Here is a 23,677-nt window from a genome sequence, read left to right on the forward strand (position 1 = left end):
GTGAGCTTCTTTATGGAGCCTTTTTTTCTTATTTTAAAGAACCAACTTAGACCTTAAAAAACAAAATCTATGTTAACAGGATAAGCTATATTTCCAAATAAAATGTTTTTTTAAATGTTATAAAAGTTCATTGTAATATAATCTCAGAGTCACACTTCTGATTTTCACTTGATTTAAAATCAGCTCCACAGCAAACACAAACCCTAGTCAGGCATTTTGTGGAACCTTACACATATCACCCACTAACATATATCTTACTGTATAGTACGGTATGGTGTTAAAATGAGCTGGTGCTAGAGGCATGGTTCAAATCCTGGCTCCTCCACTCACTGGCTATTAACCTTCGGCAAGTTACTCAAACTTTTGTGCCTCACCTCTAAAATGGAAATAATGAGTATCCAGCTCATAGAGTTGTTGCAAGTTAATACAAAGAAAGTACAGGCATGTAGTAATTGGCCTATGAATGTCAGGTACCATTATTAGTAGTACAAATATTAAAGAAGGAAGAAAATACGTCACATTTCAGAAAGACTGATTAAAGCTGAGTTAAAATACAGTATCCGAAGTAACAAACTGTAAAATTCTAATGCCTGTATCCTAAATGATGTTCCCCCAAACAATAAACACCTATGTTGGTAGGAAAAGTTAACTTTTTATTTCAGAGACATAGATTTCTTGTTTGTTTTTGCATGCAAACATTGAGGCAAGCAGTATCTTTGCTTGCCTCAAAGGTGTGAGTTTGTATGTGAGTGTGTAGGTGTTGTTTAGGGGGTGGGTGTGCATCAGAAAGTCTCGTGGCAGAGTTCCATGTGATTGTGTCTTAAGATTTTTCCACTCTGACAATTGAGATCACACTCAATAGCTCTTCAAGACAATCATATTTGATAACACATGGTGAGTTTTTTGAAGCTTCATTATTCTAAGAAGCAAATATGTCAAATATATCAAATACAATAATTTTTAACAGAAGAATAAGTAACAGTTATCCATAAATAATTGGTGGGATAGATTACATACCATGATCATTTACAGTGGTTCCTCATTCTATAAAAAATATTAATAATACCTAACATTTACTAAGTACTAAATATGTGTCAGGCATAGTTCTAAGTACTTTACAAGTATTTTTTCATTCTATCCCCACAACAACTCTGTGATGTAGATATTATTATCCTCATTTTATGGAGGTTCTGAGAGGTTAAGTAATTTACCAGCATCACACAGAAGTTGTGAAAGCAGATTCAAAACCATGCAGTCTGATTCCTGAACCCATATTACTATCCATCCCTCATGATGCAAAGAGATAAATTATTGGCTAACTCTTCACTTTCCAAAAAGAGTTTCCAGAGTTTTATCAGCATATTAATGTTTTTCCTTCCTTCCTTCCTTCCTTTCTTTCTTTCTCTCTTTTTTTTTTTTTTTTTTTTGGTGAGGAAGATGGCCCCTGAGCTAACATCTGTGCCAAGCTTCCTCTACTTTGTTTGTGGGTCACTGACACAGCATGGCTTGATGAGCAGTGTGTAGGTCCGTACACAGATCAAAACCCATGAAGCCTGGGCCACCAAAGCAGAGCACACAAACTTAACCACTATGCCATTGGGCCAGCCCATATCCTAATGCTTTTAAAATATAATATACTATATAAAATCTTGTATCACACATATCTTACTAGCATAAAATTGGTTTTATGGAAACCACTTGAAAAAATTGCATATTATTCTCCTTTTAAAATAATTTTCACCTTCAAGTTATCCAGTTAAATGCCTTTAAATCAATCTATACATGGATATTTATTTAATATACCTGAAATACAAACTTAAAAAATATGACTATCTATTTGGAGATGTATATATATAAAACATAGTTTCCTGGGCTAGAGAATAGTGCAGGGTACAAATAAATTTCATAAAGACTATGATTAGTACCTTCAAAGAAAAAAGGTGAAATACTGAATCCATGAAACAAAAACATGATGAGATATATATATTATATATATAATACATATATAGAGCAGGAGGAATATTTACATATTTTTAATAATATTACAAAGGAAACACTTTGGGAATCTGTTTTCCCCTTAGTCCCCAAGTAAAGTGTCTCTTCCTAACATGTGAAACCTAAACTGACCCCACGAGCAGAAGAGAGGAAATGCCACAAAGGAACACAGATCAGACCTAAACCTGGGCTACAAATTTTCCCAGTTCCAGGAGGCACTAGAAATTTCTATCAGAATTGTATATTTATCTTTAATGTAGTTTACAGTAAAGAGTTTTCAACCTAGAGTACATTTAATCAAACATAAATGCCTTTATTGTTTTCATAGAATCCCAAGATAAAAACCTCTTTGACACTGGTCGGGATAATTTTTTTAAATTCTAATTTACCCAGTTCTCCTGTTTTTCTCCTCCTCCAGTCTCAAGTAAGGAGGAAAGTCCTTTTTAACTTCTTACCTTGGGAATTTTTACAGAGCTAAAAACATAAACATATGAAGTCAGAGGCTCTTCTGGTCTTTTGAAAAATCTAAATCCATACAAGACATAACCCTGCGTGTCTTGGAGGGGAAGAAGAGAGAGGAAAGCATTTTTTAAATCAGAAAAGAAAGCAAGCCAAGATTCTGAGAGACTAGACACGGGACAGAAGTCAGTGGGTTCTGTGGAGCCCCGAGACTTGCTGTATAGCTTGATGGCAGTGTCCAGTGGATGAGGCAAGGCCCCCAAGGGGAAGGCCTATAGTGCTTGTAAGGAAGGCAGACCCTAGGCAAAGGGATCCTCGGGCTCCCCCAAGACTCTCCTTCCCCAGGCATGGTCTAGAAGCAAGCTAGGCCCTTAACCCACGCTGATGAGACACAGGCACGCCAGCAGAAACCAAGGCGGGCCAACGGTCACTGACCAGAGTGGTCAGTACCTCCCCAGAATCTTAGCACGGTCCTGTGGCAAGAGCCAATGAAGAGTGAGTGAATTCTCTGCTTGTTCTACAGGATGGGGGCTCAGAGTCCAATTCCAGTTGATGGAGGGAAAATAAAGAAATGTGATATTTCCTGCACCGCTGTTTGTGAACTTTCACTCATTCCCACAACAGTAGGTATCTGGACTGGAATGGATACCTGACTTTCCTGACTTTCACGGACACAGTTTTGGTGTCCAGAGGGGATAAATTCAGATAACCATCCCCCTTACAGCATGATGTCTTAACAAATTTAAATAAATAAGTGGAGTGGAGAGGTTTAAAAATATTACTTATTGGGAGCAGTTATCTTCCCATTTCTGATTGGTTAGGGAACACTGTCTAGTGAATTAAGCTTCAAAGTATGGAAAAACTGGTAAGAGAGGGAAAATTGGTAGGTTGGTACAGTTTATTAACTTGGTAGCTCAAATATGGAATATATCTGTACTTATAGTATATATCATGAGCTCTTCAAGAGACTTAAGAATGTCGTAAGGATAAAATATTTTCCTCTAAGAAAGATCCCTCCAAAAGTTTAAAAATCAGTTCGTGGATCCAGCATACCTCTTACTGCTTAACAACATTATAGAGGAATATAAGGAAGGTTCTACCTTATTTTACCTGGGTCAATTATCAGATGGTATTTATTTTGACCCATATGGAATCATTGGTATAATTATTAAAATCCACATGGGAAACTCAAATATTTCAGTTAATTAATGTTTTATGCCTTTTTAATTTCGAAAGTCATAGGGAGTTTATTAACATAGCAAGAAATTTAAGACATCGAGATTAGTGCAGAAGACAAGATATGAATCTGTCTTGATCTAAAATGAAATTGACTGGCATGGATTCCTTGCTCAAATAAGGAGAAGCACTAATAATAAAATGTAATGTTAACTGCAAATGATCTAAAACTATTAAATAACCTGAAATTAAATTTCATTTCCCATTCCAGAAATATAAATACTATAGCGTATTTTTCCCCTTGCTGTAAGGAATGAAGGAAGGAGCTGTCTTCCCCCAACCATCTCACAATGTAGTTGAGAGAAAAAATATTGCTGGAAAAAACTCATGAACAAAGTAACACAATCACATGCTGGGTTAGATGCCACAATCAGCTAATACATCATTTCAGCAAACAGACTGAAAACTAAATAACCACTTCATGTTTGTAAAATATTTTGCCATCGTTTATTAGGTGCCAAAATGTATGTCAATATCAAATAAAGGGCAAAGAACCTGGAAAAGAACTGAGGACAGCTGGAATCAGCATCAAGAAAGTGGTTCTCTACTGATTTCACTGAAACTCAAGGTTACCTTTCACGCTTTCGTGTCTCTCTTTTTGTTTTGTTTTGTTTTCATTTTATACTTTTTTTTTCCACTTCTGTCTTCTTCTCCAGCAATAAAAGCCAGTAGGCCGCTGTGGTTCTGAAGTACTACAAAGTGTTCAGGAAAAAGACTTGAGTTTGAGTCTCACCTCTGCCGTGCCTGCTTGCTCTTGGGCTGGGGAGTGAACTTTCCTCTGTCTCCATTTCTTCACAGGTAAAGGGAGATGATAGTGCCAACCTCAGAGAGTGAGGATGAGGGAAATGGCAGGCAAGAAACCAGCACCTGACACAGAGTAGACATGCAATCAGTGGTGTCCATTATTCTTTCCCCTTTGGAAAAAAGATAGAAAGAGAAGGAGTCTTTGTTTTAGAGCAGCACTTCTCCAGCTTTAACATGCAGATAAAACATCCCACAATGTTGTTAAAATTCAGATTCAGTAGGTCTAGGATGGGACCTGAGATTTGGCATTTTCCATGTTGCTGGTCCTCGGACCACATTTTGAGCAGTAAAATTTTAGAGGTAAAAAAGAACATGGACATGGTCAGAGGAGAAACAATGATATGCAAGAAAATAAACCAACATTTATAGAATGCCTACTGAATGCCTAGAAATGTATACATAAATACATCTTTTTTTTAATCCTCAGAATAACTGAGAAGTAGGTTTTATTACAACTTTAGAGAGCAGGAAGTTGAGGATCTGATGCACTAGTTCATAGGAGATCTTTCTAACTCCAAAGCTCACATTCACGGTACACCTTGAGAGAGGACAGAGTCAGAGAGACCAAGAGAAGGAGGTAAAGACAAATGGAGGAGTCTACGTGGGAGAGACTGATCAAGCAGGGGTGGGCATCAGTGACAGTAGAGGGAAAAGTGAAGGGCGCAGGAGACTTGGGAGTGCATTGAATGGTGAGAGCAGAGATAACAGTGCAGGGGCAGTAAGCCCTTCTCCCACACGCCTTCAAAACCAGAATAGCTGCTGTTCAAGGTCCAACCCTTCCCCTTTTCTATCAAATCATCATTGACAAAGGACTAGTGCAACTATCATCTTCTATGCAATGACGGAGTGGATCTGGGCCACTGCCACCTCTCTTCACTATTTCTATGGTTACCAAGATAAGAAAGAAAATGCAGAGAAGGTGAAAAGGAGGACAATCAAGTACCGCACTTCTGAAGGGCCTTTTCCAACCAATGAGTTTAGCAAAGCATTCATATCTTATCTAATTTCAACACTGCCCTAGCAAACAAGAACTGGAGCCAAAGGTATGGGTCCATGATTATGAGGTAGAACAGGTGACAGTCATACGACAAGAAAAGCATGCTGCCATAAATGTCTTACTGTAAAGCAGCAAGTATTGTCGTTTTTAGGTCCTATAAAGTGGATTTCATTTAGGGCAGACACACCAAATATAACTATTTTTATTAAACTCTAACCTTTGTTTTGTTTTCAGGATGACACACTTAACTGCCTTTAAGGCACCATTCAGGAGTATACCAATTTGGACCCCAATTAACAAATTTCTTCAAAAGTTTTCATGAAACCTATAATTGTTTCATGAATGCACATAATGTGTTTTATTACACTACCAACTCCCTTCCTTGAGGGTTTAGGACCTAAGAAGAACTGAACTGGATGAGTCCTCTTCCTTATCTTCATGGATAAGATCTAGCTAAGATGATCCACTAGGGCAATCTTGATCAAGCAACCAAAATAATACCAGGAAAATGGTAAAGGATGATGGTCAAGAGAAAAGCAGAACCACCTTTATGGCAAAGGAAACCAACAAGTATTTAGTACCATCTACATGTTAATTTTATTTCATCTTCACAAACCTGTGGTTTAGGTACTGACAGGCTCATTTAACAGATACTAGGACTGAGATTTGGATAAATTCATTAACTTGTGCTTGGTCATACTACTGGCAAGTGGCACTCAGAATTTAAAAAGAAAAAGCCAGTGCTCTTACAGAGGATGTGGGGATTGTGGTAGAAGAAAGGAATTGTCCCCCTATATCAATTTTCCTCTTCTTCCTTAATTGAATTCCAATTTTCATCTGGGAGCACTGTCATTTGGAACAAAAGACTATGTTTCTTGGCCTTTTGCAGCTAGTTGTGGCCACGTGCCTAAATTCTGGACAATGAGATGTAAATAGAAATGTCACATAGGACTTTGGGGAGTATTCATAGCATAGCATAGTGTTTGGTCAGCCTGCCTCATTGGCCTCCCTTCTGAGTCCCTGGTTCTTAGTTTTCAGGCCACTCCCGATAGGACTAGACTCCAACGGTGAGATCCATCACAACTGGCTGGAACCTTTACCCTTCCCCAGCCCCAGCCTAATTCCGACGTGCTCCTCCCCTGGGATAATGCTCATCAGCTCCTCTGAGTTCCCCATGATGAAAAGCAAATCCTGGATGCCACGTGAGCACCACGGAGCCACTATTCCTACCTAGCTCCACTAAAACTGACCAGGATTCACAGCTGGTCCTTGATGCCTGGTCACACCTCCCTCCTGAACCTCTGTGAGATTGAAGCCCAGCTCTGAACCCCAGCAAGCTGGCTAGGATGCTCATTGTCTCCTGGCTGCTGCCGGCCCCATTTCCAGGGCTTGCCCATGATATGCCTCAACTCGTCACAAACACACCTCTCTGTTTTACAGTCTTAGGCCACAGAACATGCAGAACTAGTGCTGCCTGCTCTGCTCCTTCAAATCAGGTCCTCTTGGCCACTGATGCCTGCATGAAACAAACTGAACTTTGTCACATGCCACCCCTCCACCCTGAACAAGATCTTGTCAAGCTGTTATGCCTTCCAATGAGAAAATGCCACATGTACATCCCAGTCAGTGTATCCCTGGCCAGGAGGTTGCAAATCTGTCTCCGCTCAAAATGTTTCCTCTTTTCTTAGTGTTATCATTCAGAATGCCATTCTCTGAGGGAAAGATGGAGTGCAAAGGGCAGAAACTTTTATGTTCATGAAAGATATCTAACCTAAATGCTCTTGGTTTAAAATATATATAAAATTAAGTCAGTTTTAAATCATAGAAGTATGCCTACAATCTGACCATTATTTTCTACTCTCTTGTCCATAGATGTGAAAATCTTTTCTACTATCAAGATTCTAATTAGATCAAGAAAGATACTAGGAGACACAAGTTGGCAGAGTCTAATCTGAGGGCATCGTCTAAGTCACAGCATACAATGCAGTGATTAAATTAGTTTTTTATGGAGCAAATAGGCATAAAGGGGTTGCTTGTAAGGTAACATTAGTCTCATTAATGTCAATGAAGATCAAGCTCTTAAATATGAGTTCCCAGGGATGGCTCCCAAGGAAAACTAAACCAAAGAAGGGAGAAAAGTAGGAGGGTTTATTGTTAATTATTTTAAGCAATTTCAAAATCCTTAATTGCATTTGAGTCTGGAAAACCAATGGGGAAATGAATCATTTTTTCACTATCTGTAGGTCTGCTATTGGAGTCAGAGGCTAACGTCAATATGGAATATAGAAGAGAAAAAGGGACGTGACTCCATTTTGGACATGTGTAACTTCATTCAGTATAATGTTGCTCTGAAACCTATCTTCCAGATCTCCATAAAAGAAAGAAAAAATGAAATTGCCTAGGAAAACATAAGTTCCTCATGGATATTAAGGTAGACTCCTTATTAACTGTAGAACTATGTACAGAATGCCAATCAATAAGAAAAAAAAAAAAGGATCAAGATTTCTTGGGGCCAGCCCCATGGCCAAGTGGTTAAGATCGCACACTCCTTTTCGGCAGCCCAGGGTTTCGCTGGTTTGGATCCTGGGCCCGGACATGTCAATGCTCCTCAGGCCACGCTGAGGCGGTGTCCCATACAGCACAACAAGAGGCACTCACAACTAGAATATACAACTATGTACTGGGGGGGGGGGGTGCTTTGGGGAGAAGAAGAAGCTGGAGGGAAAGAAGACTGGCAATGGTTGTTAGCTCAGGTGCCAATCTTTTAAAAAAAAACCATTTTACCTTTAAAAAAAAGATTTCTTTTGTGTTAATATAATGTGGAGTTATTACCAATTGAGCTCCCTCCTAAGCTCAGAGGGTCCTTTCTCTGTTTGGTATTGGGAATTTGAAACGAGACCAAAACTGAGCGTTCAACAGTGCAAGCTTTATTCAATGGCCAAAGAATGGAGAAGTGGGAGCAAAGTTTGCAAATCACCTTCTCAGCTCTCGAGGTGATCAAGCAGCTGTTATAAGGGGTCAAGGTAATAAGAGGGAGGAATATTCATAGCAATACAGGGAATTGGGCAGGCTTTTCTGGGAAATGGGGTCCCACCTCTTTTCTTCCCTTATTTGGTTTGGAATTTCCCGTCATGGCAGTGGGTAGGTGTGTTCCATAGCATGATAATGTAATACAATGAGCATATAATGAGCTGCAGGGCCCATGTCAGGTCAAGTCAGACTGCTATGTTGCCTTCAATTGATTTTAACTGTTTTTGACTAAGTCTCAGCCATCTTCTCCCTCCTCTCTGTGGTTTCCTGTAAGCCGAAGATAATATGTTAGGCTTGTTCTGAGCAGGGTTCTGGTTAATGTCTTATGGGGTTGGTGGGCTGGGTAACAGAGTGACTTGCTTTAACTTGCCTATAACTTGCCTTAAGTGAAGGTCTGAAAGGAAAATCAGTCTGTAATCACCTATCAAAATACATTTTTTTAAATATTAAAACTACTATTCTGGGATGTCTTCCTGACTCCTGTAGATTTAGACACTGCTTCTTCATACCCATTGCAGTTGAGACATGCCACTAATACAGCAGGCAGCACTATATTGTAAAGTTTTTAGTTTTTCTGGCTCAAACTAAGATTATAAGCTACCTTGGGTCAGGGACTACTTTACCTGTGGTTTTTCAGTGCCTAGCGTGGGGCCTGCCAATGTGTATGGAATTAATAATTTTATTCCATAAAGTAGTAGTACAAGATGAATATAAGGTCAACATTTCTACCAATAGAATGATTTGGAAAAAAATTGGTTATGACAAAACTAAAACTTATTTCCTTTAGTTTTTTCTAAGATGGAATCAAACATAGCAGGTAGGATCATCTATTTATGACTTTTAGAAGCACGTTTTTTCAGGAGTATGATGCATGGGAAGGAAAGACCACTTTCATATAAAATTACTGTGTCAGTGTTGCAAAATTTAGTGGTAATTTAAACACTGCTGCTTTCTATTTAGGTTTCTTGAAGTACCTTTGTATTAATCAGGCTTCTACAGAGAAACAGAACTAATTATATACATAGAGAGAGAGAAAGAGATTTAGTAAAAGGAATTGGCTCATGCAATTATGGAGACTGGCAAGTCCAAATCTGCAATGTGGGCTGGCAGGCAGAGACTCAAGACAGCTGATTGTGCGGTGAAGTCCAAAGACAGTCTGCTGGAGAATTCCCTCTTATTCAGGGGAGGGTCAGTCATTTTGCTCTACTGGGGCCCTCAACTCACTGGATGAGGCCCACCCACATTATGGAGGGCAAGCTGCTTACTGATTAAAATGTTAATCTCATCCAAAACACCCTTGAAGAAACACCCAGAATAATGTATGACCAAATATCTAGTTATCCCATGGTCCAGTCAAGTTAACACATAAAATTAACCATCATAATACTCATGTGGCAGTGTCTATACAGGCACTGGTCACTGTATATGGCTCTACACAATGCAGGTTCAGAGTAAATCTCAATTGATTAGACTGCTGCTAGTTTTGTGTGACTGTGCATAGCAGGGGCTTTTGCTTTACAGAGACCTGGGTTCCAGTCCCTTTTATCCTGATCTACTATCTGTGTGACACTCAGCAAGTTATCCAAAGTTGCCACATTTCAGTTTCTTCCTTTGTATTTTAGGAATAATCATAATAATACGAGCTACTTCATGGAGTCATTATGAGGATTAAAATTAAATGCATAGATTGTTAGTCATTGTCATAATTACTTCCACATGATTTTCTCCCTTAATTAGATGGTTAATTTCTCAAGCCAGAGACTTTATTTCTAACCTATCTCAATCACATTCCATGCTTAATCCATCATGTACATCTCATAAGTATTTAGGGTTTAACTGGCCTCAGATTCTATGACTTTTCCTTTTATGATGAGAATGCCAGGGGCAGGATAACATTTTAATAGCAGAGTTTGTGCTCATTTTTTTTAAAGAAACAAATGTGGGAAAGAGTTCGTATGCTATTAGGGGAAGCTAGACAAAATCCATGAAGCAGAAATAAGCTCTAAATAGGCGCTGGTGAAAAAAGATAAGGTCCTTCAAAGGAATAAACAAATTTATAGATGGAAAGGTCTGGAACATGTGCAGCATTCTACAACTTCAGTCACATAACAACACTAATGTGAGTTCTATTTAAAGAAACTCTAGATTATTTTAAAGCAAATCCAAGATATTGTATCATTTCTTCTATATATATTTCAATATGCATTTTTTTTTAAAAAGGACTTCCTTCTTAAGATAGGTGCAATATTATCACTCCCTCTAAATCAGGAAAAATTCCTTAATACTACTAAAACCCAGTACTCACATTTTCCTTATAGTAATTATAAAACCTTTTTTTCAAAAGTTTGTTCAAATCTAGATACAAACTAGGTCCATATATTGCTATTGGTTGACATATATATTGAGGACTTCTTTCTTTAACATATAAGTTTCCCCCTGGATCTCTCTCATTTTTTTTGTTTGTTTTATTGTTGGAAAAAAAGGTTATAGTTCAGAAGTTTTCACTGTCCAGATTTTGCTGATTTGAATATCCATGGTTTCATTAAACATATTCCTCTAGCCTACATATTTTCTATAAATTAAAATCTGAGACTTGATCATTTTTAGTTTCTTTTTTGTTTTTTTGGTGAGGACAGAACTACCACATAGGTGTTTATATACGTCCATCAGAGGGTACACGGCTGGTTGTCTCCCTGGGATGCAAGCAGCCATTATTGGGCAATGCCTATATAGAGATACTCTTAATTCTATTATTTCTTTCTAATTTATTGGCTGTAAAACTATAAAAGAGAAACTTTCCCTCATCACTATTAGGATATTCTGAGGTACAGGTCATAATAGGCTCATTGACTATTGAAACTATATTAAAATTTTAGTAAATTAAATTTTATAAGTTCAACATTATATTGCAGAATCAATCATTTCTCACCACTGTCAGCTGCTGGACTGTATCTGCAGTCTCTGTCCTACACATTTATATCATGAAATAGATGCTCATTTTCAAGTAAGGTTGATGAAGGAATGTGGTACCTAATTTCCAAAGATGATCAACCAAAATTTTAATCTATACCTCAAATACCAATTATTAACTTTATACCAATGTCTTATTATTGTGGGTAAAGAGGTAATGAATGTACTCAGGTATATATGTTTTATTTCTTTTGAATTATTTTCTTGGGATAAATTCCTCAGAGTGGAATTAATGGAACAAAGGACTTGATTATATTTATGTATATTGTTCTTTATTGCCATACTCCTTTCCAAAAGGATTGTATTAATTTACAATGTCATCAAGAATGAGTATATAATTTCACCTCAACATTGACAATTGTTATAATAAAAAGCTATACTTTTTTGATATTTTAGTAGATATAAAATGCTATTTTAAAGTTGCTTTCACTTGCATTCCTTTGATTACTATCAAGCATGAACATTTTTTTTCATGTATTTGTTTACTAATTACATTTCCTCTTGAGCAGAAGAGATATTTTTCTTGAACTCTTAAAAGACATGTCCAAACAACCTAACTACATAACAGGGGCAGGGAATTTCAGACTGCTGAATTCTCAGTGTTCGCAAATTGGCTTACTAGGAGTGGATATAAGTATGTCTGGTTTTAATTTGTTTTGTAAAGTTGAGCTGGTTATACTTTAACCACAACAGAAGGCTATTCAGAAAATTCAGTGAATTTATATACCTTAAATTCTTATGAAAATGAGTGTATCCAATCATTATTTTAAGTATTTTTAAAAGTATGACTTTAAAATATGAATTTAGCATTACAAAAAAAATGTCAACCCAAGATCAACCCTGAATCTTCTTACATTCAATTGTATCTCTGAAGTTAGAATCAGGAATTTACTCTGAATAATAAAACTATTCACCTCTATACATTCCTATTTAGGGAAAATAATGGAGTAGACACGAGTTCAAAGTTTTTTAAAAACCAGTTTTTCTGAAAAATAATTTATTTAGCAAATATTAGTTAGCATATTGGGTTTCTGGAGGGTGGGAGCAGGGGGTACTGTTTTGGGAAGGAAGACTCCTTAAGGGCTGCAATATATGATGACATTCCCTCTCATTTTTTTTCCATCGGAAAACCCAGTGGATTTAACCACCAACCCTGTGGCCATCCAGATACAGATCACTGTACTGCCTGCTCCCCTGGGAAGGTGACTTTCCAAGCCTAACCACGGCTCTGGCCGAATACAGAGGAGCAAGCAAGAAGACGAGGAGGCTCTGAAGCAAGCATTCAGAGTAGCTAGCTGGACCCGGCTCTAGGCTAGCCCTTGTGGACTTAGCCAGGGTTCTCGTGTCAAGCAACCAAATTGACTTGAGCTGATTGAAAACTGATAGGAATTTTTGCTTATCCATTTTGAACAGATTATTGCCCTCAGCAATTTTCTTGACCCACAGAGAAGCAATCACAGTGAGGGAATGCCAGCTGACAATGGTTTTACAGAATATTTTGTATCTTCCACAGATTTTACTTCTAGGAAATTTAACCAGTTGTCTTCCCTAGTATATAATGGACCTTTCTTTGTTAATTGGCACCTTAGTGCCCAATGAAATAATAAGCATGCTAACTAAAATGGCAAAATAACATATAATTAAGTTTAAAAACTAGTGAATTTATCAAAGGGTTAGGCATTAGGAAACCCTAATTGTAAACCTAGCTTGTTAACGATGCACTCTGTTTCCATGCTCTGAAACTAGTATAAAACTGGAAATGATGTCAAAATAGTTAATAGCTAAAAGTTCAGTAATCATTCTTATAAGAAACACCTGGGATAAGGAGATACTCTCAAAGAATGGGAAATAAGATTGCCTTCTGTGTGTTAAAGCAAAAATCAACACTGAGATGCACCTTAAAGAAACAAAATAACCTTCCATGTAATTAATGTAATGAAGATAAGAAAGATAGAGAGACCTGGTCTGGGTCTGCCATAAAAATATAGGAAAAGGAGGGGCCAGCCCAGCAGCATAGTGGTTAAGTTCACACACTCTGTTTAGGTGGCCCAGGGTTCCTGGTTCAGATGCCAAGCATGGAGCTACTCACAACTCATCAAGCCATGCTGTGGTGGTGTCCCACACACAAAATAAAGGAAGATTGGCATGGATGTTAGCTCAGGGCAAATCTTCCTCATCTCCCCCCCTAAAAAAACACACATATGTAAAATATATATATAGATCTATGAAAAGGAGAGTCACAGTGTAAGCATTGGCAGAACCCAGTTAATTTGTGTCTTGGGGAAAGGGAACCCAGCCAGCTTCTAGTAAATATCTGGTCTGCCTGGTAGGTATTTCCCTAGAGCAAAAACGTGTGCATTGGGCTCTCTTAACATAATGTCATTAAATATAAGTCTCTCATAAATACTTCCTCTTCTAAGCCTGTGCTCCTCAAGGTAGCTTCTGATGGTCTGGCATCTTACAGGGTCCTAGTTCAGAGAAGGAGAGGAAGAAAAATTAAATAATGGGTTCCCTGATCCCTGAAGGTTTTATTTCTAATTGTAAATTAATAAAAGACCTTTCTGGTTTCATATGTCAGTCTTTGGGAAGGTTTGCTAAATTGAACATCCCCAGACCAACTTCAAGACACTGACGAAACATTTTCTAATCAGCGATGTCTGCAGCAGACTCTACAGAACAGTGAGTTCTCAAGTCTCTCCCAGGTAATTCCCTCTGCGCTGACGAGTGTCAAGCAAACCTTTTCTGTTTCAAAATGTCTCCACCCTTACTAGTGAGCCTCATACACTCCAGGTGACACTTCAGCTGCAGAATGCAAACATAATGGTGGATGCATGGAGATGACATCCAGAAGTTAACTTCCTTTTCTGTCTCTTTCAAATGAAAAGGAACTCACTTGCTCCATCTCCCTTCAACTATATAATAGCAAATACAGCTCCTAGCACATAGCAGGGCCTCAATAAATATAGTTGAAATGATGGCTGCCCTTGTGCATGTCTGATGGTCTCTCACTTCATGAAGGAACTCACCATTCTGAAAGTATTTTTGTGACTATGTAGGACTGACCCATTTAGTCTCAGAGACAGAACTTCCCACAACTTGGGTGACTTTTTTTTTTAACAGACACTCCTTAGGTTCCAGGAAAAAAAACAACGCATTGAGGATAATACAATCACCATCAACTCAGGCCCTCTCCAGGGTGCTTGCTAGAGATTCAGCCCTCCCTTCTAGGTCCCTTCTGTCTTCCCTCAGGGCCCCCAGGGATTCTCACACTCTCCTTGCTCCAGTCCTTGGCAACCACAATAGCTCCTACCTTGGCGGCTCCTCACCAATTCTCATCTCCTTGGGTGGAATGGTGAGGAATAATAACTCCAGCTTCATGTGTGTCCCTCCAACTCTCAGAGCTCAGATCCCGCCTGCAGCCACCTTGAACTTGTGGAAAGGTGACCATGGGGCAGGCTGTGTCCCTTCCTAAATCCTACTGGGAGTCCCAGGATTAACCATCACCAGAGAGCCTGAGGGCCCCAGGTGTTGCTCAGGGCCCAGGAGAGAGAACAGGTGGGTATCTCATTCCTGCTGTGGCTTTGGGGTGATGTTGCTTGGTGCTGCTGCAGGCTGACTCCTCCAATGGTCCCAGGGGTTTCAGACAGAGCGAAAAGCACCGCTGTGAACTTGAATGGGTCAGCAAGAGATAGACACAGGCTGCTGGCCCAGAAAAAGAGCCAGACTGGAGCCTCCATTAAGAAACTTTCTTGGCTCTGCCCCGATGCCAGACACATCTTCCAGAGGTCTTCCTGCTTATTCTCTCTCCAAATGCTGCATATGGATGAAAGGGACTGCTCTCACCACGTCCAGGGGATTTCTGCTTTTCCCCTAGACAAATTTCCCTGCTTTGGTGCATGGACGTGGCATATCCAATTGGGGGAGGCTTACTGAATTTTGTTAAATAGAAGTGAACTTTGTAGTTAGCAGATTTGTTGATTCATATGTTGATGCTAAGTAACTGCCTTTAAAAGATACACAGCACTGTAATAACAGCATTGAATTTCCTTTAACACTAAGGATGGGGTTATATAAGTGACTGGGACATTTCTATATACTAAATTGGAGGCTAGCTTTTTATTAGGAATGGAGAGAAAGACATGATAGAGGAGACACAGAAGTAGAGAGCAAAATGGAATGCCACGGGATTTCAGCCTTTGGTATTTGGATTGTGGACATCAAAATTAGATAAAAGTAAATCTAGTTTAACAGTATATTAAAATGTTACTTTCATAACTTAAAATTCTTGGCTAGGCTGAATACCAAGGCTGCTATTTTGGGGGCCCAGTCATAAAATGAATAAGGTAATTTCTACCTACAGAGAGATTATCACAAAACACAATATTGGCTAAATCAGTGATATTGGCTGGTGGGTAGGATAATGCAAAGTAATACTATCATCTAGTACTTACATGCTCATTATTATGGCTGGGAACCGTAATAGGAGAATGATATTCTTACAACTTTAAGGTAAATATTACAAACAGTATGAGATTTAAAATTCCCTGTACAAGTAGTCAGACATAGGGTACAGAGTTTCAGAGCTATTCATGTTGGGCCTGGGAAGTCAACCGCATAAGTCAGCTGGCTTTCTTCATTTTTCAGTGCACTGTAATAGTTCAGAACAGGGATTTTAACCTGAGAAGGACCTGGGTTTGAATCCCAGCCCTGACACTTTGTAGGTGGGTGATCTTGGGAAAGGTGTTTAACGTTTAGGGACTCATGTGAATTTCCCCACCTGCAAAATGGGAATAATACCTACATCCCTGCTAACAGTCAAAATATTTAACAACCAGTGCAGCTTGCGCAGCAATCATTCAGAATAGACTCTGGCCTTGGCCCTGGAGCAGGGTCCTGGAGAGCTCCTACTGGGCCTAGTGTGAACTCTAATTTCTAAATGTGAGGAGGACAAAGTTGAGGGGTCCACAGGAGAAGAGGCAGGCAACCAGAGAAACAGGGTGGGAAGGGCACTGGGGGAATTTCGGGCAGCAGCTCTTCACTGCCCATGATCAAAGTATTTCAGTGTTTTAACAACCAGTTTGGCCATACGGCTGTGCACTCTCATGGTGCAGAGTTGATGTGAGGATTAAATGATATAATATAGGTAAAGCACTCAGCATATATTAAGCTCAATAAATGGTACCTATAATAATAATAATAGTGTCATGATAGGAATAAACTAATGCCAACCTCAGGATTACAGTGAAGATTAAAGAAGAAAATGTGTTATTTAGTTCAGGGCTTGGCATTAGTAAGTGCTTTATTTAGTAGGTGCTTAACACATAGTAGGCATTATTACTGGTATTATTAGTGCTGTTACTATTACTATTATTATAATATAATGCCTGGTGTGTGGATTAAATTAGACAGAGCAGATTAAGAGAACAATCAGGTCCGAGCAAATGCTGAATATATCATAGCTTTTCCAGCTACTAAATGATTACTGCACTCATGTTGTAAGATTATGGGAAATAATATGAAAAACTAGTGACAAATCTTAAGAAAAACAAAGAGTAACTCCTACAAAACATCTTATAATCTGGGAACACACCTAGTTTGTCAAATAGTGCAAAAGAAAATTAAATTCATAAACATAATTACATCTGACAAATTAGTGACTGCAAACCCAGAGAGGGCACAATATAAAGGAAGTGACAAAATGATCAAATCAATTCTAGCATCCTTGAAAAACGTGAATCTTGATTCATTGTTATTGATAATTTAAAATTCAATGGCATACTTTTTTCTTTCTGGGAGTTTAGAGATAAATCATATTTTTGGCTAAATTAGCAAGTAGGTAATGATTTTTCCTTAACCAAACACATCAGCTCAAACCTTAAGAGTCTTCTGAAAGCTTTCTCAGACTGTGGTTATGCAAAATGAAACAGCTATTTTAAAATCACCTGCTTCTTTTACTTAAAGTAGGCATTGAATACAGGATAATTTAATGGATTTGGGGATTGTGGGTTTTGAGCCTCAGTTGTGTCTTGGCACTTGATATTAAATCAATTAATCACCAAGTTGCTATCTCACTCTACAATGCCCTCAAAGTCTCCAGGGAACAGTTAGTGGCCTAGGGATTTGGAAAATGTAGGTTAGATGAAGTGAAACTCTATTGAACTTACCTGCAACTAAAATTAACAGTATTTTCTTCTTAGCAGCTTTATTTCAGGTACAATAGTAAAAGTCAACAGATTATTTCTTTACTCCATAAGTGACAATCTTCCCCATTGTTATGAAGGAGATGTGTCTGAGAGCATTAACCACCTAAGGAAGCCCAGAGCCAGAACGGAGGGTCTTACTTTCGATCTTGATTTAAATTATTCTTTCCACACTTTGAAGGTAAGCTCAAAGCTAATTTGCATTACTGATAAATCAATGTTATACCACAAGTTCTATTATAGCCTTGAAGGGATTTTTCCACACAAGTAATCCTGAGAGAACAGAGGTTGATATCACATGAACTCTGTTTAAACAGAAAAATTTTTTAAATTATACTCAACAGTAATCAGACTGCACACCATTATTAAACATACAGTGTGCATATATAATTTTCTGGCTTCTGTTGATTCACTAGCTTTCAAAAGGCTCATTCTATCTGAATGATGAAATAAAGACAATTGCTTGCAGAGAAGGAAGCTGAAACCAACTGGGGATACAGAAGAGAACGACAGGTGAGAGCAAGATATTGAAGATCTGTTATTACCCACAGAGACCATATTGTTGGAGAGAGAAATACAAAGAAATAATACAGACTTTGAGCCCTCCAGCACTGTATATTCACAAAACATGTCTTTTACTCCACAATTATTTTCTCTAAGCACCATACCGAGATCTTCCCATTTATTAATTAAATTTATTATGAAGAAAACTTCCGTATTAGTTACAAGAATGTGCAGCGTTTAATAGTGTGATTATTACATCATAGTTAAGCTGCATCTTTCTGTAAGTGGCCAAATTTAATTTAATTATACTTTTACTCTCCGTCTAACATTTAATCAATAGAAATTTGAGCCAGGTGAATAGAGAGGAATTAAAGAGCAGGCTGTAATTGCTCACCTCTGATAATTATTATTAATTATTAATAATGTTAAATAACTATTAATATTAAAATTAATAAAGCATCAAAGTTATATTAAAAGAGATGATCAATAGCAGCAAATGCCTCACTTTGAAGAATGCAAGTACTTTCTGTCACTCTCCTGGACTGGATTCAGTGATGCATCTCCTTGGATTCTGACCCACGGGTCAGAGAGAGGCTGGGAACCGGGATTCTGGGGAAGGGCAGAGGTGGCGAGAGGAAGAGGGGAAATCCAGGAGAAGAGATTTCTAGGTTTTGTTTCCATGTTTTAACTGGAGATAAATTCCATCTATATATTCTACGAAGAGCCCCAATTAGGACTGTTAGACTCTGAGATGCTCATGTGTCCATGATCTGGCCTCAACAAGAACAGATTATTTCTGGTACTGGACCAGCACAGCCACCCTGATGCTGAGGAGCACAAGAGCATGTTTAGGGGTTAGTAATGGAGTATTCACTTTAGGGAAGCTAATGGGGACAGTACTGAAACTATAAACTAAGTATTCTATCAGTTTAAACAGCAACTTGATAAAACACAACAGATGGAGCTAATACTGAAGGATGCAACCTAAAAACCGGCATCTCTCCCAATATGCTATTTAATTAATTAACACAGGAGAAAGGTTGCGTTTTCTTGTCTGACATATCAAAACAATTCAATAAAGTAAAAACAAGATGCCATTGAGAATTCTAATGCAACTTTGTGGAGCTCTCACATTCACTGAAGTTGTCATTAATTACTGAGTTGGACTAAGGCCTATTAATTAGAATTCACACAACTATAGTATTCAAGGTTAAAATATATTTACATCTTTCTGTACAGGTACATAAATAAAAACAACATATATAAAACAATAGAGGAAAACATATAGATAGGTGTGTGTTTGAAAAGTTGTTTACCTTTCCCATTGTGATTGTGAGGGTTTTTCCCTCTTTTTTCCACAGTACGGTGGAAAGTCACAGAGTGATGCAGCTAACCGTAACCCCTTCCCTTTCATTTACAATGATAATATTGACCCACCATTATATGACTGAATTGAATTTCTGGTCATGCTGGTGACGAGTTACCTGCTCTCTCTTGTTCTATTTTGGGGCTGGAAGTGCAAGCTATGATCATGAAACAGAGTTTTTCTTTGTGTAAAGCTAACAACCACCTCTGAGGGTTGAGCTTACAATTTTACACTCATTAATAACTCTGGGTAAAAATCAAGTGAGCTAGGTAATAAAATGTGCACACATCGCCTCCCCCATGTTCCCCTCTTGGCACATGCATATACATATACATACTTAAATACACACACACACACACACACTGATCACACCATCACCCCTGCTTTGTGTAGATGAGATGCAGTCTCCTTTTCTATAGACACGACAGTTCTTCATTCAAAGTCAATGAGTGTGTATATGCTGATTGGCAAGAAACACTGCTCCATCTAGAAAAGTTATCCTCTCTCAGTTGAATCACTGAAGATGTGGTCAGTGAACAAGCAGGTCTTAAGTTGGAGGTGACAGAACTAAGTAATTTCTAAACTTTATCTTCTTACGGACCTTCTTTACTCTATGTAACCTGTAATTTTCCACATAGATACAGTTAGTACATTTCCAAGTACTTCCACATATAATATTTTTATTACATTGAGATGACAGACATAAAATTGTGTTGCTGTTAATAATTTAATTCTAAGACAGTGCCCCAGGTCTTAAATTTTGAACTCCTTGAGGGCAAGGTGTGTGGGAACATTAGCCCAGGCACCTAGCACAATGGCTAGGATTTGCTGAATGCTCAACAAATATTTGTTGAGTAACTGAATGGTGGCAGAAGAGGTGAGGGTGGAGGGAGAGAGCCAGAATCTAGCATCTGGACCAGAATAGGAAAACCCTTAGTATGATTTTATGAATGAGTCTTATAAAACTCACAACAGTAGATTGATTTTAATGACAAATTTATGATGTATTTGACTAAAAATTATCTAGAGCAAATCAACTTACCTCACCAGAATAGCAACATTACATATGCTGTGAAGTCTTTGATTACATCAATATCATGCAGAATACCTCTTAATTCATTTGTCTTTCTCACCTAGTAAGTCATCATCTTTTTTTAATCCCCTTTTTACTCATAAAAGTCCAATTTACCACTCTAGAAGATTCCCTGATTTCTTCACTGGTCACTTAAAAGTTGTTTATGTTTTACAGAGCAGCTGGTCAAGCAAACAAATACTTCAGCTCTGGAACTTCACAAACTGAAATCCTGCGCTGAGACTACAGTGTCATAGAGCAGACAGACATTAACCAGAGTGTAGCAAATGATCACATGATCACCAGCGTGCAGAGTACCTGGACAGGGATGGGACACTGTGGAAGGCTTACTGGGGAGAGGGAAGAATCACCCGGCCAGCTGACTCAGCACAGGCATGGGGCACCAGCAGAGGACCAAGAGAAAAAAGAGAGAGAAAGAGCACAGGGCAGCATGTTTGTGAGGGAGAGATAGGGGGAGATAATTTGAGTCAGAAGAAAATCCGGAAAGAAGTTATTAAGGATATGTACACGTTTCGTTGTATGTCATTTCAAAAAAAAGTAAACGTTTGTTTCACTTTTATCTTGTGTGTGAATTCATATTCAGATGGAGAGAGGCAGCCAATCTAATCTTTTAAGTGCTTAGGGTTTATAAATGTCTTAACCCAGCTCTGCAAGGGGACCTAACCTTCTCTGAAGGGTAACTTTTAAGCTAAGAATTAAACGATGAAGAATGATTGGCTGAGGAAGAATGCAGAGGCTATCAGAAAAGATTTCCAAACAGAGGTACATGCAGCATGTGACATGACCCAAAGGTGACTGAGACCACAGTCTTGGCCTCATTCATTTATTTCCTCTCCTCCGTAGGGATCATTTCGAAAGGCAGACTCATCCAGATCCCGTCATATATGCACAAGGAAAGGCTGTCTTGCCATGAGAGCCATGTAGAGAGGGACATTAAGCACAGGCAAGTGGCCAGTCACAGTAACACAGATAGTTGGTCCAACTCTATTTATATGAAAAAAAATGTTTCTGAGCACATACTATGTATCAGGCCCCAGGTTGGGTGCTGGGGATACACAAGGATTTCTCCTGTTCTGGGTTCTTGCAGATCCAGTGCCAGATATCAGCTCTCTCCAGTTGAGGTCTTCCTCTTACCTGACCCCCTGAGAAGTGTGGCTTCTCCTCCTAGTTACATTCTGTTTCTGCCCCAGCATCCTCTCTCCCCTAATCCCAAACCAACCAAGTCACTGTCTTCAGCCCATCTTATCCAGCCCATGTTATCCAGGATTACCCAGGATTCGGCCCCACCACACCCTCACTTACTTTCTGACAGCCCCTCACTGTTATTACCATGAATCTCCCACACCCTTCCTTAGTGGTTGGCTATTCCCAAAATCAGATGTTCAGGCTAACGCCTTGAACAAGAGGCCACTTTCTTCCTGTTTCCCACACAGAAGTCTCTTTGAACTACTATGTCTCAATATTCAACTTCCAACCCATTCTACTTCTTGCAATCTTAACAAACACAGTGCTTGATTTCTCTCTTAGACTCAGCAATTTTTCTTCTTGCTCACATTGTTTTCCTCCTTTCACATACTGCCTTACCTGGCTTTAGACTTTATTCGTTGTTTTATTTCCTTCCAGTGAAACTCCTACTCATGTAAATTAACATTTATAGTCATTGTAAAGTAGTGAGAATACATATGTAATTGTGGTGGGGGCAAAGGAAATCACATAATCTTCAGATTAGATTATTTGGGGTTCATTGTTACCTCATCTTAAAACTAATCTTTATCATTTATAGTAATGAATGCTTATGGTCTTATATTTTCCTTTATTCCTTCTATCCAAAAAAGATTAAAGACGGCTTACAAAATACACACAGTATAATGAATATTAAGGAAGTAGAGTAACCAAGCAAAGGGAAACTAAGACTAGATAAAACAGGGTAAATGTAATTCACAAAGCGTACACTGTAGAGTCTGGGCACTTGCTGTAAGGAAGCCTCTGAATTTTTAAACTACCAACACATGACAGAAGGAAGCACATTCGATTACATAATTCAAAATGCTCAGAAGATTATAACACAAACTAGTTGCTCAAGAGAAGCACAGTCATTTGTGGTAATGAATTTCTGCAGGCTCTCGTTCAGAGCACACAGTGTGATGAGGCAGCGGCATTCTGAGCTGCACCTCCACAGTAAAAACAGTCGTGGGTTCCTGGGTGCTGCCTCTCCTACCTGCCCTAGACTTCAGCTATTTGTAGGATCCTAAACTGCAGGTCAGCAAAAGTAATCATGCAGGAGCCAAAACGAGACTATCCAAAGACAGATTTCTCATCATTTTTGTTTAATCAAAACATAAAAATTTAGATCACCTAAACAGAGTGCATAGTCTTCAGGAAATCCTCCACTAACATTACTTCTTGAAACTGAGCATTTCTGATAAATCAGCAAAGCAGACAGTTGTGTTGGCAATTTTAGGGCACATTCATTTCCAGTAGAACTCAGCAGAATTAGGGATAGGGTTAATGGTGTTTCATAAAAGACAAGGAAACAGTGGAACTGAGGAAATATTTGTGGGCTAAGCCAAGATTTCGCACAGAAAACAATTTCGGATCCATTCTAATATAGATAAAAGGGAAAATGCCAAGATTTGCCATTGAACACAACTGTGATGGTTTAGCTTAGAAAAATCTATGAAGCAGCAACTGTTAGCAAACATTTACCTACGCATTCTCAGTTTTTTATTGTAGTAAAATACACATATCAAAAAATTTATCAGCTAACCATTTTTAAGTGTACAGATCAGTGGTATTAAACATATTCATAATGTTGTGTGACCATCACTACCATCTATTCCCATAACTCTTTTCATCTTGTAAAACTGAAACTCTATACCCATTAAACAATAACTTCCCATTCCCCCTCTCCCCGCAACCCTGGCAACCACCATTCTCTGTTTGTCTCTATGATTTTGACCTAATGTGGTCATTTTAATAAGGGAAAAAAACACTCATAAAATACCTAACCTTAAGCAATGAAA

At 38.5% G+C, this 23,677-nt stretch overlaps 1 long non-coding RNA gene across 1 annotated transcript in view; it reads right to left on the reverse strand.

Annotated features, from left to right (window-relative positions):
* LOC111769036 (uncharacterized) overlaps nucleotides 1–23,677 on the reverse strand; it is a 33,745-nt gene that overhangs the window by 6,077 nt on the left and 3,991 nt on the right. Inside the window, exon 2 of the long non-coding RNA XR_002801753.2 lies at nucleotides 4,424–4,604. This is a non-coding gene — a long non-coding RNA (uncharacterized lncRNA). The remainder of the gene's footprint in view (nucleotides 1–4,423; nucleotides 4,605–23,677) is intronic.

Source organism: Equus caballus, chromosome 19, assembly GCF_041296265.1.
Source record: "Equus caballus isolate H_3958 breed thoroughbred chromosome 19, TB-T2T, whole genome shotgun sequence".
NCBI lineage: Eukaryota > Metazoa > Chordata > Mammalia > Perissodactyla > Equidae > Equus > Equus caballus.